Here is a 24,552-nt window from a genome sequence, read left to right on the forward strand (position 1 = left end):
TCTGTATGTATTCCACCGCACTACCCCCATGATTTTGTCCAGGGTTTTTCTGATTTCGAAAATTGAATGCTGACTTTTTAATTTGCCAATTTAAAAAAAATGGTGTGGGGCAAGAGAAATGACTCAGTGGTTAAAAGCATTTGTCACACCATCACGAGGACCAGAGTTTTGGATCCCAGAAGCCACAGAACATCCATTAAAAACACCATCCATAGGCTGGCCTTAAGTTAGCTATAAAGCCAAAGATGACCTTGAACTCTAATCCTTGTGCCTCTGCCTCCCGGTTGCCGGGACTACAGGTGCACACCACTGTGCTCATCCAAACTGTTTTTGAAAAGGGAAGAAAAGGTCCAAAACAAAAGTATCACACTACTTTGAAGATTTAGGTGTCCATCTGAACACCTGTAACCCTAGCTGTAATCGGGGCAGAAATAGAAGGACAGCTACAACTAGCTGCCTTCCCTTTCAGCTGAGAAAACCTGATCCTCAGATTCAAAGAGAGACCCTGCCTCAAAGGAATAGGTGGAGAGTTATAGATGAGGGCACTTGATACCCACCTATATGACCTCTGTCTTTGTGTATCTGTGCATGCACACACACACACACACACACATTTATGTATATACTCATACACACACATAAACAAGCAAGCAAAACAAATCTTCAAAGTGGTGTAATACTTCTGCTTAGAAGCTTAGTCCATTATCCTCATGGTGAGAAGCAGACACGCATGGCATTGGAGCGGTAGCTGAGAGCTACATCCTGATCTGCAGGCAGCAGGCTGAGAGAGAAAGACACGGGCCCTGGCATGGGCTTTTGAAACCTCAAGCTCACTCCCAGTGACACACTTCCTCCAACAAGGCCACACCCACTCTGAGAAGACCAGTCCTCCTAATCCTTCCCAAACAGTTCCTTTAACTGAGCACAAAGCATTTAAACATATGGACCTATGAGGTTCATTATCATTCAAACTACCACAGGAAACATCTGTTTGGGAAATTTTCCCATTTATTGATTGGATTATTTGTTCTTTTGGTTTTTTAAGTTCTTTTTTAAGCTCTGTATATTTTCTGGATATTAATCTGCTGTTTTGTGAGAAGCTGGTAAAGATGTTTTTTTTTAGATTCTGTAAGCTGCCTCTTCAATCTACTGTTTCCTTTGTGGTGTAGAAGGTTTTAGTGTCATACAATCCAATTCTTGATGTTATCTCTTGAGCTGTTGTAGTCTTGTTCAAAAAGTCCTTTCCTAGGTCTCTACTTTGAAATGTTTCCCCTGGGTTTTTTCTAGTTGTCTCAAGCCTCACATTAATGCCTTTGATCTATTTTAACTGATTTTATAAAAAAAAATTATTTAACATTATTTTATGTGCATTGGTGTGAAGGTGTCATATCTCCTGAGTTACAGACAGTTGGGAGCTGCCATGTGGGTGCTGGGAATTGAACCTGGGTCCTCTGGAAGAGCAGCCGGTGCTCCTAACACTTGAGCCATCTCTCAAGCCCCTTAACTGGTTTTTGTAAAGGGTGAGAAACATGAATCTTGTTTACTTCTTCTACATGTGGCCATCCTGATTTTCCCAGCATCATTTGTTGAAGAATATCTGGTTGTTGAATACACATCTTGCCACTTTCGTCCAGTATCAGGTGGTCCTAGAAGCACGGGGTTACTTCTGCATCCCTGGACCTCTATTCTATTGTATTAGTCTATAGATCTATGTTTTACACCAATGTGATACTGTTCTTCTTACTATTGCTTTGCAGTATAATCTGAAATTAGGTGTTGGGATACCTCCAATATGACTCTTTTGCTTGAGGTTGCTTTGTTTATTCAGTATCTTTTGTATTTCCATCAGATTAGGATCATTTTTCTAGATCTGTGAAGAACATCATTAGTAGTTGATGGGAATTTCTTGGAAACTATAGATTGTTCCATCAATTTGATAATTTCCTCACTACTTATTCTCCCAATCTGTGACCATGAGGAGAGGTCCTTCCGGTTTTCATTGTAGATATTTTCCACATACTTGGTTAAGTTTCTTCTAAGGGTTGTGAATGGAAATGGAACATTTTCCCAATGTCCTTCTTGGTGTATTTGTTAGTGGTACATGGAGAAACTAGTGATTTTTGTGTGATGATTTTGTATTCTGTTACTTTGATGAAAGTGATTTTCAGATTCATGAGTTTTCTGGTGGAGTCTTTAGGCTTGCATTGTCTGTAGATGAGAGTGAGTTGACTCTTTCCTTCATTATTTGTCCCCCCTTTCTCTCTTTCATCTTATAGCTCTGGCTGTCTTCAATGAAATGCTCTCAATTTTCCCCTATTGGAAATAGTGTTAGCTATAGGTTTGACTTATACAGATTTTATTATATTGAGATACAACCTATTCCTTTTACTTCAGCTGCCTCAGTGAAAGCAGCTCAGGGGGCTGAGCAGTCCCCCGCTTGAGGTTCGGAGCTCACACTCTCACAGACATCCACAGGTACAAAGGGCTTGCTCTCCAGCGCAGAGGACAGGGTCATCAGATACCATGCCTTACATAGCCAGAGCCTCTTAGTGGAGCAGTTTGCATCTAACCCTCCCCATCTCCGTGACTGCCTCTCCTGTCTGTCTCCTACCCAGATACTGTGGCAGGGTGTCCTGAGGCCCTCTGATTTGTCTTTGTTCCTTGTTTTCGGGTCCCCAGAGTAGCTCTCACACAATCGGAGTCCTGTCAACATGGTGCCTGGATACAGCACTCCAAGACATGGGGAGCAATGAATTTCTCCAGTGCTGGCTTGACATTCAGAAAGAGTCACCATCGCATTAAATCCATATAATGGACTTAAGGCTTTTGAGAAGTAAGGTTTCTCTAGTCTCTTCATCCCTCTCTGTCTCTGCCCCCCCCATCTCTCTCTTTCTCTCTCTGCTAAGGATTGAACCTGGGGCCTTGTCTATGTTAGGCAAGGGTTCTATCACTGACCTGTTACACCCCTCTTCCCAGGTTAGCTTTCTAAATGACAGATGTGACCTCAAAGCCAACCATGGTGTTGGAATAGAGAGGAAGTTGGGAACGTTGCAATGGAAGAACATAGGGACCAGAGACTCTCTGCCTGAGGTTGGGAGCAGGCTGTGTTAGAGAAGGCATCCATGCCCTACATGCTGCCACACGGGTCTGTACTTCCTAGGTTTCGTGCTTTTCTCTGGTTCTCTGTGTGGATTTCATTTGGTATAATAGAAAAGGTAACTGGAAAGGACTCCGTAGAATACTGAGGCAGCAGCTTGAGGAATGTGCTACACTGAGCCACGGTTCTCATCTATGACAAATAGTTAAGACACAGGTTGTCTTAGAAACTTCTAGATTTTCCCAGTAGGGATCATAGTAAGTCAGAGAAGGAATTTTAAAGATGAAAAGATGAGAAAATGTAATTCCCAGAGTTCATGGGTTTTTCTAACATTTTTCAGCCAACAGAATTGACTCAGGACAGGAGAGGTTCAAAGAAAGAGGGAACAGTGAATTCTGTGGGAATTTATGCAAGATTGCTTGCATATTGTGCAGCCTAGGACAAAATGAAAACGTGGAATCCCACTTTCAAAAATATCCATAATTCCAACACATCAGCACAATAACATTAGATGAAGCCTGTCCTACAAAGTGCAGGGCTCTGAGCAACTGCACAGCTCACTCACAGAGACAGCCTTGGGTAGGTGACAACACAGTGTTCCCCATTGGACCTACTTAAAAGGACAGATTCAGTGTCTGGGAATATAGTTCAGTGGTAGAGTGTGTGTTTATCATGCAGAAGGCTCTGGGTTTGATTCACAGCACACACACACACACACACACACACACACACAGAGAGAGAGAGAGAGAGAGAGAGAGAGAGAGAGAGAGAGAGAGAGAGAGAGAGAGAGAGAATAAAATCAAACCACAGGTAGCCTCAAGGCTGAGTGCCAGGATCTCTTTCAGTGCGAGGTTACCTACCTAGCACACAAGGTCCTACCACCACAAAAGCAAATAAGTAACTAAATTCAAAGCTTCACGGACCATCCACATACTAAACACTTTATAGTTGTGGAAGTAAATAATAGAAGGAACAAATAAATGCCCTATAATCTTAACTCTTGGACTCCTCCAAAATGGCAGTGGTTGCGGCAATTTGTTTATGAGCACTTGCGCAGCTGTGGAGGGGGATCTGCCTTTAGTATTTACACACCCACTTCTCCTCCTTTCTCGGATGTGTCCGTGTACCCTCTCCCCTGGGGTCGGTGTCACTGAAGAACTTCTCCCCTCAGATTCCCTCAGCAACTACTTGGGGATACTTTAAGAATATTTTTAAGTACACTACACTGTGGAAATTGCTAGAAGGCACTGGCAGGAGAGCCTCAGCTGAGGATAGTGGTGAGAGTGGGTGCAGAGTCGCTGAAGGGAGGGACTATCAAGAGCCTTGGTGTAAAGGTAAATATCTCAAGTTAGACCATGACCAAAATCAACTTGGGGAGTGTGATGGTTTGAAAGAAAATGGCCACCAAAGAGAGTGGCACAAAGTTGTGGCTTTGTTGGAGGGGGTGTGGCCTTGTTGGAGGAAGTGTGTCACTGTGGGGGTGGGCTTTTAGTTCTCCTATGCTCAAACTCCTCCCCGTGGCATGGACCACTTCCTGTTGCCTGCAATTTGTAGGACTCTCAGCTCCTTCTCCAGCACCATGGATGCCTGCATGCTGCCATGTCCTACCATGATGATAATGGAGTGATTGAACCTCTCCACTGTAAGTGAGACACCCCAATGAAATGTTTTCCTTTATAAGAGTTGCCATGGTCATGGTGTCTCTTCACAGCAATAGAAACCCTAACTAAGACAGGGAGGAAAGGGTTTATTTGGCTTACATGTCATATTAGTCAAGGTTCTCTAGAGAAACAGAACTGATAGTATCTATCTATATATATGAATATATACTATATATAATAACGTATATATGACCTGAATATATAGATGTGGAATTTATTAGAATGGCTTAGCTTGCAGGTTGTGGTCTGACTAGTTCAACAATGCTTGTCTACTAATGAAAAGTCCAAGAATCCAGTAGTTGTTCAGTCCACAAGGCTGGATGTCTCAGCTGGTTTCAGTGTATGCCCAAATCCCAAAGAAGCAGGCTCTAATGCCAGTGAAGGAATGGACCTGCCTGTAAGAGTGAAAGCAAGCAGGCAAAAAGCAAAAGCTTCCTTCTTCCATGTCCTTTATGTAGGCTGCCAGGAGGTACAGGCCAGATTAGAGGTAGATCTTCCCACCTCAGAAGATCCAAATTAGAAGTGGGTCTTCCTACTTCAAATGATTTAATTAATAAAAAACACCCTCATAGGTGTACCTAGTTACTTGGGGTTTAGTGAATTCTCGATGTAAAGTTGACAACCAAGAACAGCCATCACACATGTCCCAATCCCAATCCACCATAAAAGGAATTCAGGACAAGAAGTCAAGCAGCAGCAGAGACAGGAACTAAAGCAGAGGCCTTGGAGGAACTCTGCCAAGTGGCTTCTTCTCATGGCTTGCTCAGCCTGCTTTCTTATAGAACCAGGACCACCTGCTGAGGGGGTGTGTGGCAGGCTTTCTTGGACCTCCAGCCCACAGATCATGACACAGAGACTTATGATTAATTATGAAAGTTCGGTCTTAGTTTAGGCTTATTTCTAACTAGCTCTTATAACTTACATTAACCCATTTCAATTTATCTGCATACTGCCACATGGCTTGTGGCTTTTACCTCTCCCCCTGCCTGTCCTGCTTCCTCTCTGTCTCCTCTGGCATCTCCTGCCTAGATTCATCTCCTCTTTTTTTCTCTCTCTGCCTGGAAGTCCCACCTAACCTCTTCCTACCTAGCTATTGGCCATTCAGCTCTTTGTTAAACCAATCAGAGGGAGCCTTGGCCAAGACACATCTTCACAGTGTACAAAAAGATTATTCTACAACAGGGTGGCACCACCCACAGTGGGCAGGGCCTTCCCACAACAATCATCAATCAAGCCAGTACTCCACAGACTTACTTACAGGCCGATCTGATGCTGGAATTATTTTCCTAATTGAAGTTACCTCTTCCCAGATGACCTTGGCTTGGGCCACGATGACAAAAACCTAAGCAGTACAACCCTATTATAAATGACACCTTTAAAAATTACACCAAACTGTTTATTGGTATCATATAGAAATATAATTGCTTTTGGGGGGTGTTAACATTGTACCGTGCGACCTTGCTGAGCTAAACTCACTTAACTTCCAGCAAAGTAAGATTTAGGATTGATGTAAAGGAAACATTTCCCTTTACATTACCACACTGACCTTGAATACGGTGATTTCACACCTTTTCGATCTGTAAGCCTTTTTTTTCTTGGCCTTATTTCACTGATCAGTGCTAAATGTATTGTAACAGCAGCTGCTCTCTCTGTTTCCAGTCTTGTGAAAAGCATTCCATCCTTTATGGAATAAAGTGAAATATGATGTTAGCAGTGCATATTGTAGGTGCACCAGATCATTTGTAGGCTGGGCTCATCATTTTGTTGTTGTTGTTGTTGGGACAAATACTTGAGAGTCTTTTAAATTATTTCTTAAGGGAAGGAAAGAGTTTTTTATTTTGATGAAATCTAATAATTGGTTATTGAGTTTTTCTTTTGTGGCTTATGTATTTTGTTTTAAAATTTTCATTGTGAATATTCATTGGACCTGATACTGAGTTACATAAAGACATTCTCATGCAAGTACTTATTATGTACTGGGCATGTTGCCCCTCATCTCCTCTTCCACTTTTCGCTCCTCATTCCTCTCAATTTTCCTTTGCTCCTCACAGACAGTTTCAGTTCTAGGGAAATATTTACATCGACTCATACTTTTCCTAGGATTCAGTCCACGGTCAGGTGGAGCCATTGTGGTGCAGCCTATGGTCAGGCAGAACATCACTATGGCAGCAAGAATGTGTGGTACAGCAAGGCTTCTCACCTCCCAAAGAACCTATGGCCCCCAAATCGGTGCCAACAGCTGGACACCATTGTTTAAATGCATGAGTCTGTGGGGCATGTTTCACCTTCAAACCACAACATTCTTTCGGAGGAAGGGACTTCTGGGAATGGGTCTGTGGGTCCTAGTTCCAGCTCAAGTTTGTGGTAACTTGGTCTGGCAAGATGCAAGCATGCAGCTTGCATCACCATGAAGCCACCTACTCCCATGCCTTTCCGTCACAGTGGACTGTATCCCCCCAAACTATGGGACAAAATAAAACGTGTTTTTTTGTTTGTTTGTTTTTGTTTTTTGTTTTTTGTTTTTTTTTGGGACAAGGTTTCTCTCTGTAGTTTTGGTGCCTGTCCTGGATCTCGCTATATAGACCAGGCTGGCCTTGAACTCACAGAGATCTGCCTGCCTCTGCCTCCCAAGTGCTGGGATTAAAGGCATACGCTACCACCGCTCAGCTGAATAAAACTTTTTCCCTTACCACATGTTTTCACCACTGTGGAGAACATCCTCTGCCATGCCCCTCCTGCCGTGGCTCTCATGCCAGTGCTCCCTCAGACTGTGGAACAAGACAAACCCCTCCTCCCTCAAATGACTTCTTTCATGTATTTTTATCCCAGTCATCAGTAAAGTAATTAATACAGAAAATCAGTACCACAAAGCAGGGTTATTGTTGCGGCTCTGGGAAATTAAACCAGGTAGTTTGTAGGCCTTTGGGACTGATTTGGGGAAAGTATGTGCAAGAGTTCAAAGCTATGGGCTAAAATGTCTGCAGTACTATCAACAGAGCTGCATGGCCTCTTCTGGCTAGAGTGAGGAACAACAGAAGGCAGGCAGAAAGGCAGATGCTGATGGCCAGGGTCCTAATGTTTTATAGGAAAGCAATGGTCCACAGGCCATTCATGCAACATTTTACCAGAGCATCCAACTAACATCTGCTTGTGTCCTGAAAATCCAAGTGAGGCTGAACTCAAGGAAGGCAATCACATGTCGGGGGAAGGAAGTGTTTCAGGACAGGATAGTATTCAGACTGCGGCATGGTTAATGCTTAGCCTATTTATGGTGAGAAAGAACAAAATGTGGAGTGGTAAGATGTGCTGTGGGATGTTCTGCATGTCAAATGTGTTGCTGATTTGTCAATAAATAAATCACTGATTGGTCAGTGGCCAGGCAGGAAGTATAGGCGGGACAAGGAGGAGAATAGAGCTGGGAAGTGGAAGGCTGAGTCAGAGAGACACTGCCAGCCGCCATGATGAGAAACAGCATGTAAAGTACCGGGAAGCCACAAGCCACATGGCAAGGTATAGATTAATAGAAATGGATTAATTTAAGCTGTAAGAACAGTTAGCAAGAAGCCTGCCACGGCCATACAGTTTGAAACCAATATAAGTCTCTGTGTTTACTTGGTCGGGTTTGAGCGGCTGTGGGGCTGGCGGGTGAGAGAGATTTATCCTGACTGTGGGCCAGGCAGGAAAACTCAAGCTACAAAGATGTTAAAAAACAAAACAAAATGTAGTTTAGTAAGAGGGGGCATGAGTGAATTAAAGGCCTGGGACAGACAACAGAGTAACTATTGTTAAAAAAAAGAAAAGGTTAACGTAAGTGAGGAGAAACTTCATACTCCACACTGGAACAAAAGGAAAGATGCCTTTAGAGCAGGTACCCCAAATCAAAGGCTCTATTAATCTAAAAATGCTAAGATGGGAGGTATAAGTGCTGCAGGCAGCAGAGCTGGGGGGATATGACTATCAAAGCCCATGAGAGTCCAGATGACAGTGCCATGGTTCCTGAATGCTGGACACTGAGTTTCATGGTTTGATGTTTGCCCTGCTAGATTTATGAGTTGTGTTGGTATAGTCTCTCTTTGGAATGTTTGTACCATTGTATATTGAAGGACATGCCTTGCTTTTTATTTATGGGGATTCACATTAAGAGCTTCAGCCTCAGAAGAGACTTTGAACTTTGTATTTTTTCAACAGAGTTGGAACTGTAAGACTATGGAAGTTGGACTTTTGATGTTGGACTGAATGCATTTTGCAATATAAGATGACTGTGGGTCTATGGGGGTCAGGGGTAGAATGCCATGGTTTGAATGTGAACTGTCCCTCACAGGCTCATATATTTGAATAGTTGGTCTCCCGAGTATTGGTTCTGTTTTGGAGAGGTTGTCAGACCTTTAGAAAATGGGTCTTCACTGGAGGTAATGGGTTACCAGGGCAGAGCCTGTGACCAATTCTGGCCTGAGTTTCCACTCTGCTTCCTGGTCTGCTGAAATGTGAGCAAGAGATTGCATTTTTCCAGCACCAGGGGACACCATCATCTCTATGCCTTATCCATCATGATGGACTGCTATCTTCAAACCAGGAGCCAAAGTCAAACCAGCCTCCTTTGTGTTGCTTTGGGTATTTTATCACAATACAAAAAGAAAAACTAATATAGACTCCCTTTTATAGTGTTCCCATGATGGTGAGTTTTAACTGTCAACTTGACACCTGGGGAGAGAATCTCAATGAAAGCTTTTCTAGATCAGGTTGCCCTGTGGGTGTGTCTGTGGGGGTTTGTTTGATTATCTTAATTGATTGGGATAACCCAGCTTAAGTGTGGGCAGCATCCTTCTCTGGATGTGGGTCCTCGATTGTATAAGACTAGAGAAGGGTAACTAAATACCAAGCATGCTCTTGGCTGTGACTGTGATACAGCTGTTTTGAACTCTTCCCATCTCTGCTTTCTTGCTATAGTGGACTGTTAACCTGAACAGTCACAAAAGGCTATTTAACTATTACTTGACCCTGCGGAGTTGGGGATCGGGAAAGAATAGCTCTCTTGCAAGGTAGGCCTCCACTGGACAGCCATACAACTGATTTCATCATGTTCAATTCCACACAGGTACATTTAGCTTTATCTCTTTTAATCTTATAACTTTCCATCTTTGGTTCTAGGGTGACAATAGAATGTTATGGCTTAATCTATGCCTCATACCTGCCCAAATAGATAATAAAACAGGCAAATGAAAATCAAGTCCAGACATGGTGGCATACACCCACAATCCCAGCACTCAAGGAGTCTGAGGCAGGAGGATGCAGAGGTCAGCACCCGCCTGGGCTACATAAGCTCTAGGACAGTTTCAGCTACATGGTGAGATCCTGTTCAAGGAAAATATAAATGAATAATCAACTCTAGGGATAAAAAGAACCTGTCCAACAAAGAAGACAGCAGTGTGGTCCCATTCTAAGTTATTTCAGACTACTGCTGCTACTATTCCTGCTGCTACTACTGACTCTAGGCCCTAACACTGCTGTTACTTTACTACTTAATTCAAATATAACCCTTCAGTCACTAGTACTCTGCTGTTTTAGTGGATGTCAAAGAATGCTACTTATATAACTATAATGAAAAATAGTGACTATAAATGAATAAAAATGGAGATAAACAATTTTGAAAGAAAGAGGTAAAATGTGACAAAATTCTTATTTTCAAAAACAGAACGATGAATAGATATCTGAAACTAATCAGCTAATATATAATAATATAAGCAGAGCACTTGTAAGTATAAAAATCAGCGTTAGAAGATAGAAAAACTGGAAGCAAACTTGTCTGGGATGGCCTTACAGACAGGAGTTACAGACAGTTGTGAGCTGCCATGTGGGAGCTAGGACTTGAACCCAGGTCCTGTGGAAGAGTGGTGTATGCGTTTAACTGTGGAGCCATCTCTCCAGCTCCTGGAAGTCAGAGGCAACCGCTTCTTTGTGTGTCTTTTCAGGACTATTTTTTTTTTTTAAATTAAGCACATTTATTGCTTTGTAGAACTAAACATTAACTTTAAAACTCAGTTAATTGTGCTTCTCCATAAGCCCCAGTTTCAGAATCTATTAATTACTTCTCAAATGTCATTGCCTAATATTTTAAAACAGGAGAGGGGAAGATGGCTTTTTTTCTCACAATATAATACTGCCTTTGGTATGTGGTTATCACTTGTGTCAGAAAGATAAATTTAATCACCCTCCGGTGTCCTATTGTTATGAAATGACAGTTAATGCAATTTATTCAGTACTCTTGTTCCATTACTAAAGTGTCACTCAGAATCAGGCTCTAATTTTACAAAATGATTTAATTTTTGTTCTGGATTAAAAAAAATATCATTTCTGCCAATTTGCTTTTTTTTTTAAACAGCCAGGAATTTCAGTGAGAATTTAAGATGTATATTCCTAAATTGTTTCAGCTCAGAGAGAAAAATGATTTTTTTTGCACTGAGGGAAAATTGTATGTGCATGTTATAAATGTAAATATATCTATTAGAGGTCATCCAAACAACCAATCCTCTCTATTTGTCACTCTGGTAAACTGAGGTCGTGAGAAAGGCTAGAATCCTGTCAGCAGTCCAGAGATACCATGACCTTATTCTGTTGAGGTGCTTTGGATCTGGGCTTATGTGGTCTTTTGTGCTGCATGTGATAGCTGCCTAATTTGCATATTCCATCAGCCAATCGATATTGACTTGCTTCTGTTGTGTGTGTGGACTGAACAGTGAGTTCAGCTTCCCATCTTGAAGAGATTACAGAGGTGCCTGTAGGCCCTGGCATCCTGCTCCCCTGCAGTGAGTCCAGAGACTCCCTGTGCCCAAGGAAGACTGAGGTGCCATGGCCAGCGTGACATGCCCGCCAGCCTCAGAGGAGGGAGGCGGAAGATTTTAAGAATAATGAGCAATTGTCTCCAGAATATTCTCCTTTGTTCAAAGCAAAGCTTGTGTTTGTGTGGGAGAGATTGGGCTTGACACAAAGTACTGGGTGCATGAATGCTAACATGTATCCTTGGAGTCTTTTGAGATCCCTGTGTATGAGAGCTGATTGAAACCGCTCCCAGGTATCACAGCAAAGGGGCGGTGGCTAGGGTCAAAATATAAAGATCAATATAAAGTGACTTGTTTCCTTTCTGTTCTTCGTTACCATGATACTAAGGAAGCTTTGGGGGCAAGAGAAGATGTGCTTTAGAACTAGACACGTTCAAATGGCATTTCCTAGCTCAGCCCATGGAGGTAGTATGTTTTGAGTTACAGCAAACATTCAAATAAGTGTGAGTTGAAGTTCCTAGAGAAAAGCCACAGCCGTGTTAAAGCCTGATTGATTGACAGAATGATTGATTGATTGGAACTTTAGTGATTATTCAGAGTTGGAACATTGAAGGTCTGGAGCCAAATTAATTTGGTCTATCTTCAGCCTTCTTAATAGCCATTCATTACCGACTTCATATTTGAACTAACAGCCACATGGCCATTAGGTAAATCCTTTTGTAATGTGCTAATAGACCACCAGTTTCCACTAATCTGAAAGCTAAGAATTTCATTGGACAGCATCTGAGGCCATAGCAGACATGTCTCCATTTTGGTGTAATGGGTCTACCTTAGAGTCTTGCCAACATATTTTAAAAGTGCTTTGATTTATGACTTTCTGTTATTCTTTACTGTACAAACTTCCTGAAATTGTTACCCCTTGGAACATGGTGTTTGGCTAGCCTGAATCTGTGCTCCTGGGTCATGTGGGAGCAGAGGACCATGATGGACAGTTTATGTGTAGACATCATGGTGCTGATACGGGTATCCAGTATGAGCTAGCACAAAATGGCTGACATTGGATGTCCCAGGACTGCCAAGGTAAACAGTGATGTAATCTGTTACATAACTAGTTTTTGGCTGAAAGCCATTTTCGTGTGCGTCTATATAAATATGGCTGTGAGGTGAGAGACCTGGCCCTTTAACTGAGCGTTAGTGAGAGCCTGGGCCTTTTCCTCTGCCAGTGGCCTGTGTGTGTTTACCTGTAGGCCTATGTGCCTATGTTCGTGTGGCCTGTGTCTGCCTTTGTTGTGGCCCATGTGTGTCCATGTGTGCCTGTGTACTTGCTAGCCTGGCACATTTACAAAGAGTAAATAAAATGAGTCTTCAAAACCTCTTCAGCTTCCCAGCCTGTGATGACCCTCCTCCTTTCCTGACACGGGGCATGGCTCTCACATGTGGTCACTCATATTTGGCTCCAGAATGTATGTCTCTTCTTCCCTGTGAGGTAAGAGCCAGGATTTCATGTCAACAGAAACGTTTAAAGTTATGTTTATGAAACACCAGTTGACCTTGGTGTGAGACTTGTAGACAGGGCAATGTCCAGCTCACTTGAGAGTCAGTTTTCTTGGAGAAACGTCTATCTCCTAATGCTGTTGGGAGTTCTCGATCCAGAGCAGCCTGTGGACCCAGCCCTGGTTCCGGGTGGGGCCTCTGAGAAGCTACTGACTCTAAGTCTCTTTTGCTGGCCCTCCCCAGAGTTCCATCAATAACAGCAAACATCTCCCAGAGCTCAAACCGAGAGTGTTCTTTCTGCCTGGGAAGGGATTTTATTGTCTCCAATTGATTTTTATCCTAAACCAAACTGCTTTACAGCTCAGAACACATCTTTCCTAGGTTCTTCCTCCCTTCTATTCTTCCTCCCACTTCCCCTCCCTCCCTCCTTCCTTCCCTCTCTCCTTTCTTTGCTGTTTTTTTTTTCTTTTTTAGACAAAGTTTCACTGTATAGCTCAGGTTGGCTCCTGCCTTAGCCTCCCAAGTTCTGGGATTACAGATGTGCACCCCCACACTCAGCTAAGAACCCATCTTTCAGACAGGCCACTCCCACCCATTGGTAAGTTCTCAGGAAGAGACCCCGTAGGCTCAGCCCCTTTCCTGTGCACAACCGTCTCTCCTTCCTGCTTATGCTCTTTTTGAGCCTCATTCTTAAAAGACCCCTTTCTTCTAATTCATTTTTTGGGGGTGGGGTAGCAGGAGAATTTAACCCTAAAAGGGATCTGATGCCCCTTTTGATTGCATATCAAAGACGTAGGTGTTTGGTGGTGGCTTGGGAAGTTTGAACAACCCTTAGTAACACCCTCAAACTTGTTAGCCTTCATGTGACAGTAGGTAGGATACGGTCCCCTCAAATACAAGCTGACTTCTTACCAGAGGCAAGCAATCGTCCCAGCCTTCCTCAGGTGTCATCATAGCCCAGACACAGAGTTACCCAGAGGCCCATGGGATCGCTTCTTAGGGTGGCACTATTAGGAAGCAGTGGAGCCTATAGGGGGCACTGTGCCTACTTGAAGTTTTTAGGTCATTTGGGATATGCTCTCAAAGGGAACCGAGTCCAGTTTCCTACCCCTTGGCTTCCTGGTCATGATGTGGCTTTGTTCTGCTACCTGTTCCCACCACTGTGTCCTGTTGACTCTATAAGCTCAAAGCAATGGGGGCAATATAGATCAAGGACCGAATCTCTGAAACTGTAAGCTAAAAGGAACCTTCCGCTTTGGGAGTTGATTATACTGGATTTATTATACTGGATTTATATGTTAATGGAGAGCTAGCTAGATGGACAAAAGGATAAAAGAACATAAACAAAATAGAAACAGAACTAGGAAATAGCCACAAGCCAGGGGTGGTAGTGCCACATGTCAACCCAGATCTCAGAAGGATGAGGCAGGGAAAGTATAGGTTCAAGGGCAGTTTGGGTCATATAGTAAAAACCTGTCTCAAACAGAGACAAAGAAACCCCCCACAAATAGACAAATCTCTCTCTCTCTCTCTCTCTCTCTCTCTCTCTCTCTCTCTCTCTCTCTCTCTCTCTCTCTCTGTGTGTGTGTGTTTATGGTGTATGCGCCAGTATGTGTGTGTGTGTGTGTGTGTGCACATGCATATGAATGAAGTAGCCAGAGTTTGGCATCTAGTCCCTTTATTTTCTGAGACATGGTCTGCCACAAACCTAGAATTCACCAGTTCAGCTAGTCTGGCTCGCTAATTCACCACCGTGTCTGGTCCAGCGCTGGGGTCACCTATGCCTATGCGTGCTGCCATGCCTGCCTTTTTGTGGGGGTGCTAAGGATAAGCTCAGATCCTCAAGCTTGCACAGCAAGCCCTTTACCAACTGAGCGATATCCCCAGCCCCCCACAAATGGATTCTTAATGGGCCGTTCTGCAAGCTAAGTCTGAGAGTTACCTTGTATACATTTGCATAAATTAATGTAAATTTACATGTACATAAACGCTTCCTGCCTCTTATTTCCTTTGAGGGCAAGGACTTTCTCCTCCTTTCCTGCTCAGTGGCGTAGCATTGGGCTCTACACCTGGCGGGCTCTCCAGAAATATCTGCAGGCCCTCTGATGTCATCATTGGTGTTTTTGCTATCCTTCCTCAGGTCTGATGTGGTGTCAAGGCTCTTCACCATTCTATTCCATCCAAGAGCCCTGACATATTCTCCTGTGTCTATATCCCTTTTTAATTGAAGTCCATAGAAGAAAATGAAATATTTCAATTGTGAGCTGACCAGTCCAGAGCCTGAACTATAATGTTAAAATTGTTCTTATGAAGATTAATGCTAACCCCATAATCTGCACTCTATGCTCATTTAGCACTTATAAGCCTACCCAATTTTCTTGGCTTTACCCCTTATTTCTCCATTTGAAACACACAGATATTAACATCTTTGATAAATACTACTTGACTGAAAGTGTCTGTCAACTATATTTCCTGAATTCGGAATGCTGTCTTCAGTGAGATACTGTTCTGCCTATGTAGCCTAAGTGAAGAAGGTAGATGTTGGTTCTTTCCTTGAACAGAAGTCTAAGCTGGTGGCTGACATGGCTCCAACAATTATAAAGTCACAGCCTTCTATTGTTGAACAACACACAGGCACCGGCCTCATCTGCCAGCTTCAAAGGGCTCACTGTTCTACTTCTCCAAAACAGCAAGCGCTTCCTTTAAGAACAGGACTCAGAGGAAAGCAAGTACCTTCTGCTCTGTGAAGCTAAGTAAGGCGCACAGAGAGGCTCCAGGGCAAGGGTGTGCTTGGGAACAGTAGAACAGTGAGAACACATTTGGGTTAGCAAGCTCTGTGCTTGTGGAAGAAGAGAGGAAGTGTGTAAAGGTGGAGTGAGGAAGATCACCTATGATGCTGTCAAACAAACTTGACCCCTGACTCCATGGTGCAGTCACAATGGTGGCATCTGTCCAAGATCAAACAGTCAACTGTTGAGCAGATGTCCCTGCAGAAGTGTGTGTGTGTGTGTGTGTGTGTGTGTGTGTGTGTGTGTGTGTGTGTGTGTCTAGGGGGTGCAAGTCTGTAGCTCTGTCTAATTTTTATGAATATTTCTTATCAGGCCTATTTGCATGAGACTTCTTTACCTGCCTTTTCTTTTCTTCCTTCCTTCCTTCCTTTCCTCCCTCCCTTTTTCCTTTCAGGCTGGACACAGTGGTTTCATTTTCATTCTGACAGTTCTCAGAGCTCATAGCCACTGCCAGAGCTTGGTCACATACTTTAAATCCAGCTGCAAGCTAGGCTGGAGGGTTCTGTTTTTATTCTGGATAGTAGGTGTGGTAGGACTCCCCAAAGATGCCCGTTACCTTGTCTCTGAAAGTCATGACAAAGATGCTTCCCAGATGTGGTTAAATTAGGTATTTGAGAGAAGGGAATTGTCCTGCTTTACCTGGGAGGGGCCAATGCAGTTATGAGGGTCCTTCGGAACAGGATTTAAAAAGTCAGCTTGAGGGAAAGCAGAGGAGAGACAATGACTGAAGATGGATGCTCTGCTGCTGCGGCCTTTGAAGATGGGAGGAGGGGGCCAGTAGCCAAAGAGGAAGGTGGCCTCTAGACAAAGCAGGAATGCAAGCAGTCCCCTCTAGCCTCTATTAGAAGTGCAGCCCAGCTTACCCTTGGTTATTTCCAAAACTATAAAGTAGTAAATTGTGTTGATTTAAGACACTAGCTTTGTGGTGATTTGTCACGGCAGCAGCAGGTAACTAATACATCTATTCGGATTTATTTTTCCTGTTATGTTTTTGTTATTCTTTTACTATGAAAAATGAGCACAATAAACATGAGGACATAATTAGCTCTCTCCTCTCTGTTTTAAAATTATTCTTCTTATTATTATTAATTATTAAACATGTAAAGATCTTTTGTCTGAAGGTGTGTCTGTGTACTATGTACATACCTGGTGCCCACAGAGGCCAGGAGACAGTGTAAAATGATCCTCCAGAATGACAGATTGTTGGGATCCACAAAGTGAGTGCTGAGAAATGAACCTAGGTCCTCTGAAAGAGCAGTGAGTAAGTGCTTTTAACTACTGAGCCATTTCTCTAGCCCCTGCCAATGTTTTATTTATTTATTTTGGTAATCATTTTTCTTTTTTTTTTTGGGTTTTTTCGAGGCAGGGTTTCTCTGTGTAGCTTTGCGCCTTTCCTGGAACTCACTTGGTAGCCCAGGCTAGCCTCGAACTCACAGAGATCCGCCTGGCTCTGCCTCCCGAGTGCTGGGATTAAAGGCGTGAGCCACCACCACCCGACTATTTTGGTAATCATTTTCTGGATACTTCTAAAGAACATTTCTGCCTCTTCAAATTACCCACAAACATTCAATTGAAAACCTTGAGTTTCACCACCCAACTCAATGCCTGGGGTTGTAAGCATCCCTTTGGCTTTCTTGTCTTTCAGGGTTTCTATGACTGTCCTTTTTAGATCAGAGATAACAAGATAGGCTGACCCTAGCATTCTTGCTGTGGTGGTTTGAATAAGAATGGCCTTCATAGGCTCATGTATTTAATTGCTTAGTCATCAGGGTGTGGCATTACTTGAGAAGGAATAGCAGGTGTGGCCTTGTTGGAGTAGGTGTGGCCTTGTTGGAGGAAATGTGTCACAGGATGGTGGGGGGTAGATTTGAGGTTTCAAAAGTTCAAGCAAGGTCCAGTGTCTTGTGCTTCGTGCTGCTTGTGGATCAAAATGTAGAACTCTCAGCTACTTCTCCAGCATCATATCTGCCTGCATGCCACCATGCTTCTCACCATGATGATAATGGACCAAACCTCTGAACTGTGAGCCAGCCCTAATTAACTGTTTTCTTTTATAAGCCTTGGTCACGGCATCTCTTTACAGCAATAGAACACCAATTAAGACACTTGTGGTACCCAAGATTCAGCACGTCATAGTTCCTTCACCTACCTTGGAACTGCTGTCCTCAACTACGAATGAACATTCACCCTGCTCAATGGGAAGCCCATTCTCTCTGAGCCAGAACTCTGGAATAACAAAGGCTGAGAAGTTCTGTTTTCCTTAGGTCATCCACCAGCAGTAGTTTGTCAGCCCCCAGTAACAAAGCTCAAAGGTTTTGGCTTAAGCTAAACTCAGAGATAAAGGATCACCCCCACCAGAGTTCATGGCCGTAGAAACCATAGCCATTCTTTTCATCCACCCAGAAAGCTTAAGATTCCAGTTTCTCCACGGGCTTCATAGCAATGGCCTAATTGCCTTTCAAGAAGGATAAAATGCCCGCACTTCTGAGCCTCCACCCCCAACCCCTTAGGCCTTTGCTTCTTGCACCAGCAATGTTTGGGATTGCTAGTTACCAGATCTGTTCTGTCTTCTCCGAGAGCTGTTTGCTTCCAGAGATACAGCCCATGGAATGACAGCCAAGGTAATGGGGAAATGGAACAATCCGAAAGCTTTCAAGTTTCCGAAAGATGAGTGCATTTTCTTCTGTGTTGTTCCCCTCACCTGCTCCTTGTCCTCTCTGCCAACACTCCCTCTGCCCCAGATTCGTTGGCAGTCCAGGCAGGAGCCGGCTGCCTACCAGGCATCCTCATTAAAATGCGCTGCTCATGCTAATTACGAGCCAAGATTCTCCCACGGTGGGCCTGGTCTGGGCATTGCCATTATCTTCATAAATAGACTCTTTACTTTGCAAATGGTGCTGTCATAGCCAGGCATTCTCAACCTGGCAAAGGCTCTGTGCATTCTTGAGTGGTGGAGGGAATGTGTCAGCAAGAGAAGGCAGAGGCATTCATGCCAAAGCGGGGCTCTGTCCTGAGTTCACCCCGCTCAGTCTGGGCAGCAGGCAGCCAACACAATGGTTGAATCCGAGAGTACAACTATGGTGTGCAGTAGCATATGGCCCAGATCTTCTGGGGGATTTTGTTTCCTGTCATTTTAATCTTTACAGCAAAGGCAACTTATTCGATGTTTAAAAAAAATAAAAAGTGAAAATATTTTTAAGTGCTCTATTTTTTTTAAAAGAATGTTTCTAGCAAAAAAAATTTTTTTTTCACAAATTAGATGGGTGTGTAGAGGGGCAGACTGTGTAGAGGGTGTGTAGAGGGGCAGTTCTTGGTCTCCCAAATATGCCATATGCAAGCTCATTTATGAGAATTTGTTTATGTATTTAACTGCCTTTGCCCACAGAACTCTTTCTGTGTACAGTTTCTGTTGAAATGCTCAGCTGCCTTTTCCAGTGCTAGTTATGTCTGTACACTGTCTGTTCTGGTTCCCTCACAATACGGTCGCCCCTTTTTCCGCCATGTCAGGGTGGTTCAACAGTGTCCGTTAATACCACTGTAGGAGTTCCCACTGTGTTGTGCTGGCTTTGTCCCTGTACCACACCTGGCCTACCTGTGGTCTCTAACCCTTACAGTGGACCTGCAGCTTATGTGTTCACATTTTGTAACGAGAACAGTACAGCTCAGAGACACCCCCCTCACACACGCGCGCGCGCACACACACACACACCCCTTAGTCAGGAACAAAGTAAGGCTTGAAACCTTCAGTGGCAGTTCAGAGTGATCCCCTGCCCTACACTAGATTACAGATGACCAGGAGAAGACTCTGCTCCTAGGTGCTCAATAACAATGAGTCAAAGACACAGCCCTGCAGCACGGTCTAATTAGCTCCCCAAGACGCATTGTCAAGAAGAGCTGCATGAAAAGGCAGCTGAAAGTGTCACTGCAGAGCATATGCCTTTTTGCAGATTCACAGTTTGCCAAACTTACAATTAAAAGGGTCACAGGGAAGGTTCCGCGTCAAGTCACTGGCCTTCCCACTAACAATGGTGCGATAATAAAGCACGCCTCGGATTCTGAGGTGCAAAGGAACCAGGGCAAGACCCTGTTAAAATGCTGGTGCTGATGCAGGTCTGGGTGAGGGAGGCGTAGCTGAGGCCACTCTTTGAGCAGCCAGACAAGAAGAGAGCCCACAAGAGCAAGTGAGCTATCTTCACAGAAACAGAAGGGAGACGGTGAGGATTGGAGGCTAGGAAGGACCATGAGTGAGAAAAAAGGGGAAGATTTCACTTTGGTCTCTTACATACAGATCTCTGTGTCTTTCCCTAACTTGTATCCTTCACCTGGAAACCTCTTACATATTCTCTGACCCAATAAACTTTCATTCATCCTTGAAAACAGCTCAGAGGTAATTGCCAGTAATTTACCACTCCTTTAGGTTAGGCTAAGCCTCCTTTTCCACCTCTGGATAATGAATGGTTGGTGCATACCTTAGGTTCTGCTGCCCCCCACCCCCACCCTCTCAACCATGACTGTGCATTCCTTGAGGTCAGAGACTAAGAATTAATGAGGTGACACATGATGGATATTCTTTAGTACACTGAACTTACTAAAGGGACTGAGAGGGGGTCATGTAGAAGACACCAACCATTCCTCTACCCCTGCTTGGACTCAATTAACTTGAATAAAATGGATGCACAGGAGAAAAGCATACAAACTTTATTAGCACAAGTTGAAGGTAGCACAAGAGTCTTCATAAAGCAATGAAGGCCCAAGACCCAGAGTGAATGAGGCAGGGAGGAGGAAACCTCAGAGTCCAAGGGCAGACAGGATCGGGATCAGTAACGGGACTAGAGATGGGAAAGGAAGAGATGGGAAAGGAGGACCACGATGATAACGCCATTTAAGATATAGCCATGAGCCAGGAGGTGGTGGCGCACGCTTTTAATCCCAGCACTCAGGAGGCAGAGGCAGGCGGATCTCTGTGAGTTCGAGGCCAGGCTGGTCTACAGAGCGAGATCCAGGACAGGCTCCAAAACTACACTGAGAAACCCTGTCTGGAAAAACCAAAAAGAAAGAAAGAAAGAAAGAAAGAAAGAAAGAAAGAAAGAAAGAAAGAAAGAAAGAAAAAAGAAAAAAGATATAGCATGAAACACAATAACTTAAAACAACATGCATTTGTTAAAGGCATGGGACACAAACTAGGTAGGCATCTAGACTCTTTCATGCATCTGTACTCAACTGACAAGTCAGCAACAATGGCTTTGTCAAACATCTAGGGCATCAGGTAAGGTCCATGTAGTCCTTCACCCTAATGTGTCAGCCCAGGTCCAAAGCAGGATTCCATGACATAAAATGAAGTATACTAAGCATTTTGATACTAGATACACCTAGATATAGTACACCATCACCATTGTTCATCTGATTGGCCAGATCACGTCTGCAGTCCTTCCCAGAGTCAAGAGGTGGGGAAACAGATCTATGACTGGGTGAGAGAAGATCTCCAAGCCAAATGAAAAGGTTCCAAAGCAGGCTACAAGGATCTTGGACGTTGAAATCAACTGTATCATTTTACATTTCAAGGGATGTTGGCAGGCACTAGGTCACCTTCACGATGGCTCTGACTTGAAGGCTGTCATCTTCAGAAGGTGCCTGGGCTGCAAAGCATGACCACTCCTCACCCTTGGCTCCAGTCACCTCAGACAGATGTTCTCTCCCCAGGCAGGCTTCTCAGCTGTTTGCTCCAGATGTGCAACTGATGTGTGTCCATGTAATTCAGATTAGATGTTAGAGTAGGGTGAGTGAGATATGACCAGAAAGAGAAATTGGTTAATAAAAAATAACTAAGCAAATAAAAGTAAGTTTAAGCTTAGCTCCATTCAGACTACCAAGTTCTCCATAGTGTGTATAGATCCTTGAGTTGTCCAAAAGTACAAATATTTTATTTTTCTTCCTTCTTTTAATTTTTATTTTCTGAAATAGGGTCTTATGGAGTCCAGGGTGCATAAACTCCTGATCATCTAACCTTCAAACTCTGAGTACTGGGATTACAGATGTGAGCCACTACATTCAGTTTGTATTTTCAATTTAATGGTTTGCATAGGTGATTCATTAGATACAGCTTAAAAGACCACATGTCAATCTCCCCTCATTCCCAATGACCTAGTCCTTCTCAGAGGCAAATGATGCTGTTTTAAACCACCACCATTCAAAAAGGAAGATAAAATTTGATGTAAACAAATACATATGCCTTGTTCTTGATGGTATATTTTGATTTTATTTTTTTCAATTAATGTTATTTCAATAAACATTTTTCTAAACTAAGGTATGAAAATGTTCTTGTTCTTTTTTAGGGCTTCATGATTTTTCCATCATGGAACTGCATCAAAGCTCCTTCAGTCACGCCCTATTGACAGCTGTTTAGTTTATGGCCATTCACTTGGTATTATGTAATTAAATCCAAAGTGATGTACAGGAGAAGGCTGACAGAATCCAAGTTTGGGGCTGATGACAGTGACTGCTCTATTGTTTTCTGATTGGAGTCTTTGTCTTAGTTGTAATCATGAAACAAACAAACAAACAAAAAAAAGGATGGCCAATAAAACAGCTCAGAGGATAAAGGTACTTGCATCCAAGAGTGACGATCTGAGTTAAATCCTCAGGTCCCACATGACAGAAGAAGAGAATACGTTCCAGCAGGTTGTCTCCTAACCTCCACAAGAGCACCATGGCATACACACACACACACACACGTAAAAATGCAACTAAAAAAATAACACAGAAAACTTCATGAGGCACCTGGCATGTGTCCGATATTAGGGAACTATATGTTTTAACCTGTGGAGGAAGCCATATGAGAAAACAGGCTGATAGGAAGGAACAAAGGACTAGGATTCAAAATGTAAGCCAGTCTGGGAATGTAGCCCAGGGTTGGAGTGTGTGTTTAGCATGCATAAGGCCTGTGTAGAACCCCCGGCTCCTGTCCAGGGTTTACAAGGCTGTTGAGCACCACTGGGGGCAAGCCAGTTCATTCAGGCATCTCCTCATAGGCAGCATCAGCTCCATCCCAGGTGCCTCTGTTCTGCTCTCTGCACTTTTCTGTTCCAGAAACTGAATTCGAGGTGTGCAGAACTAATCATTTAGAAACACCATGTCAAGGCCATGATCATTGGATCATGATCATCAGGTCAACTCAGACTAGCAAAAGGGACAGTCACCACTTAGAATTCAGGGAGAATATTAATTTATCCACAGCCGTGGTGTACACTGATTGTTTCTGAATGCTAGTTTGTAAACCTGTTGCCTTAGAATTACTAAGAAACAAGTTAGGCCTCACCTCACGTATCAGACCCATGAAACCTGTCTCTCTGGAGTCTATAATAAACTCCCATCAGCTCCTGTCAGGTCTGGGAACTCTACCAAGACAACAGTGCAAGGAAACATGACAGCATGCAGAAACTAGGAAGCTCAGCCCTTCCAGAGTCTATATATGGGACACACCAAATGTTCTGTGCTCTGGCGGCCTGATGCTAAGTCATGGAAGGACTGAGCTTTCTCTCTGGCTTCAAGAGGCTCAGATGTGATTTCCTTGGGGTGTCTTGTCGGTCAGGCTGCAGACAAGGGTCCCTGCATAGTTGAGACTTTGTAGTGGTAGTACACAGAGAAACATGTGGTAGGGCAGTACTGGTCAGGGGACCAGTCTAAATCTCCTTCTATACAAGACCTTCCAGATGTGCAGTAAATGACACAGGTAGGAAGTTTGGCGGCGACATTGGGATAGTTTGAATTGGCAAGGAAACTGGCCTGGAAGGGATACTAGGTCCAAGGCTGGCCACAGAGCCAGTGGGCAGGGATGACTCCTAGGAGGTACCCTGGCAGTAACAGCACTGCTTCCTCTGGAAGTTGTATGGGTTTAGGCCAGTGGGTATGCAGAAAGGGGCTGGAGGGGGGGTGGAATTATTGTCTGTATTTAAAGTCTGGGGTCCATGTAGGGAGCTCTAGTTTCTCGTGTGGGAATGAGGTATTCTCACCCCAAATCCTGGTGGTTGACCTGGGCCTGGGTCCTGACTGTACATGGATCTGTTGGCCCTGGGGTTGGGCCATCAGAGACAGCCACTCTTAGCCCTAACCTGATCCTTGATACAATTTCTGCCCCCTCTGTAATTGCACTTCAACTTCAGTCTCTGAACCCCAACTGGGATTCTAGAGCAATGGGTTAAGACACTTTACCATTCCAGGGAGGAACTGGGCAAACAAACCCCCTTCAGACAAAAGTCCTACCCAGCTTTGCAAAGAGTTGGTGTTCAATAAATGCATGGTGAGTTCAGGAAAGTAAATCAGCGATCATCCTGAAAAGAAGTGGTGCCTAGAGATAGATGGCCTCTCCGATGGCACCGAGATACTTTGATGGTCTTGTATTATCCAAAATCTGTATTAGTGTTCTGAATCTGCACTAGAGTGTATGTACAGAATGGTGTGCAATAGCCCTTTGTGCTCTGAAATTATACCACTTTCATGACTGACAAAAAAACTCACACATAGAGGTAGAAGATGGAGAATCTTTCCTCACTTGTCGTCGAGGTCATGACTGATACTCCTATAACCAAAAATACGGTAATGAGAAAGTGTAACATGTTAATGCTTTATGTGACACGGGAGATTTCAAAGGTGAAGACTCAGGCTGGGGATGGAGCCGAGTTGATGGAGTGCTTGCCTAGTGTTTCAGCTTCGACTGTCAACTTGACAGCCTACAGTCA

The sequence above is a fragment of the Peromyscus californicus genome, unplaced genomic scaffold (genome assembly GCF_007827085.1).
Source record: "Peromyscus californicus insignis strain IS unplaced genomic scaffold, ASM782708v3 Scaffold_11__1_contigs__length_118956290, whole genome shotgun sequence".
Taxonomy (NCBI): Eukaryota; Metazoa; Chordata; class Mammalia; order Rodentia; family Cricetidae; genus Peromyscus; species Peromyscus californicus.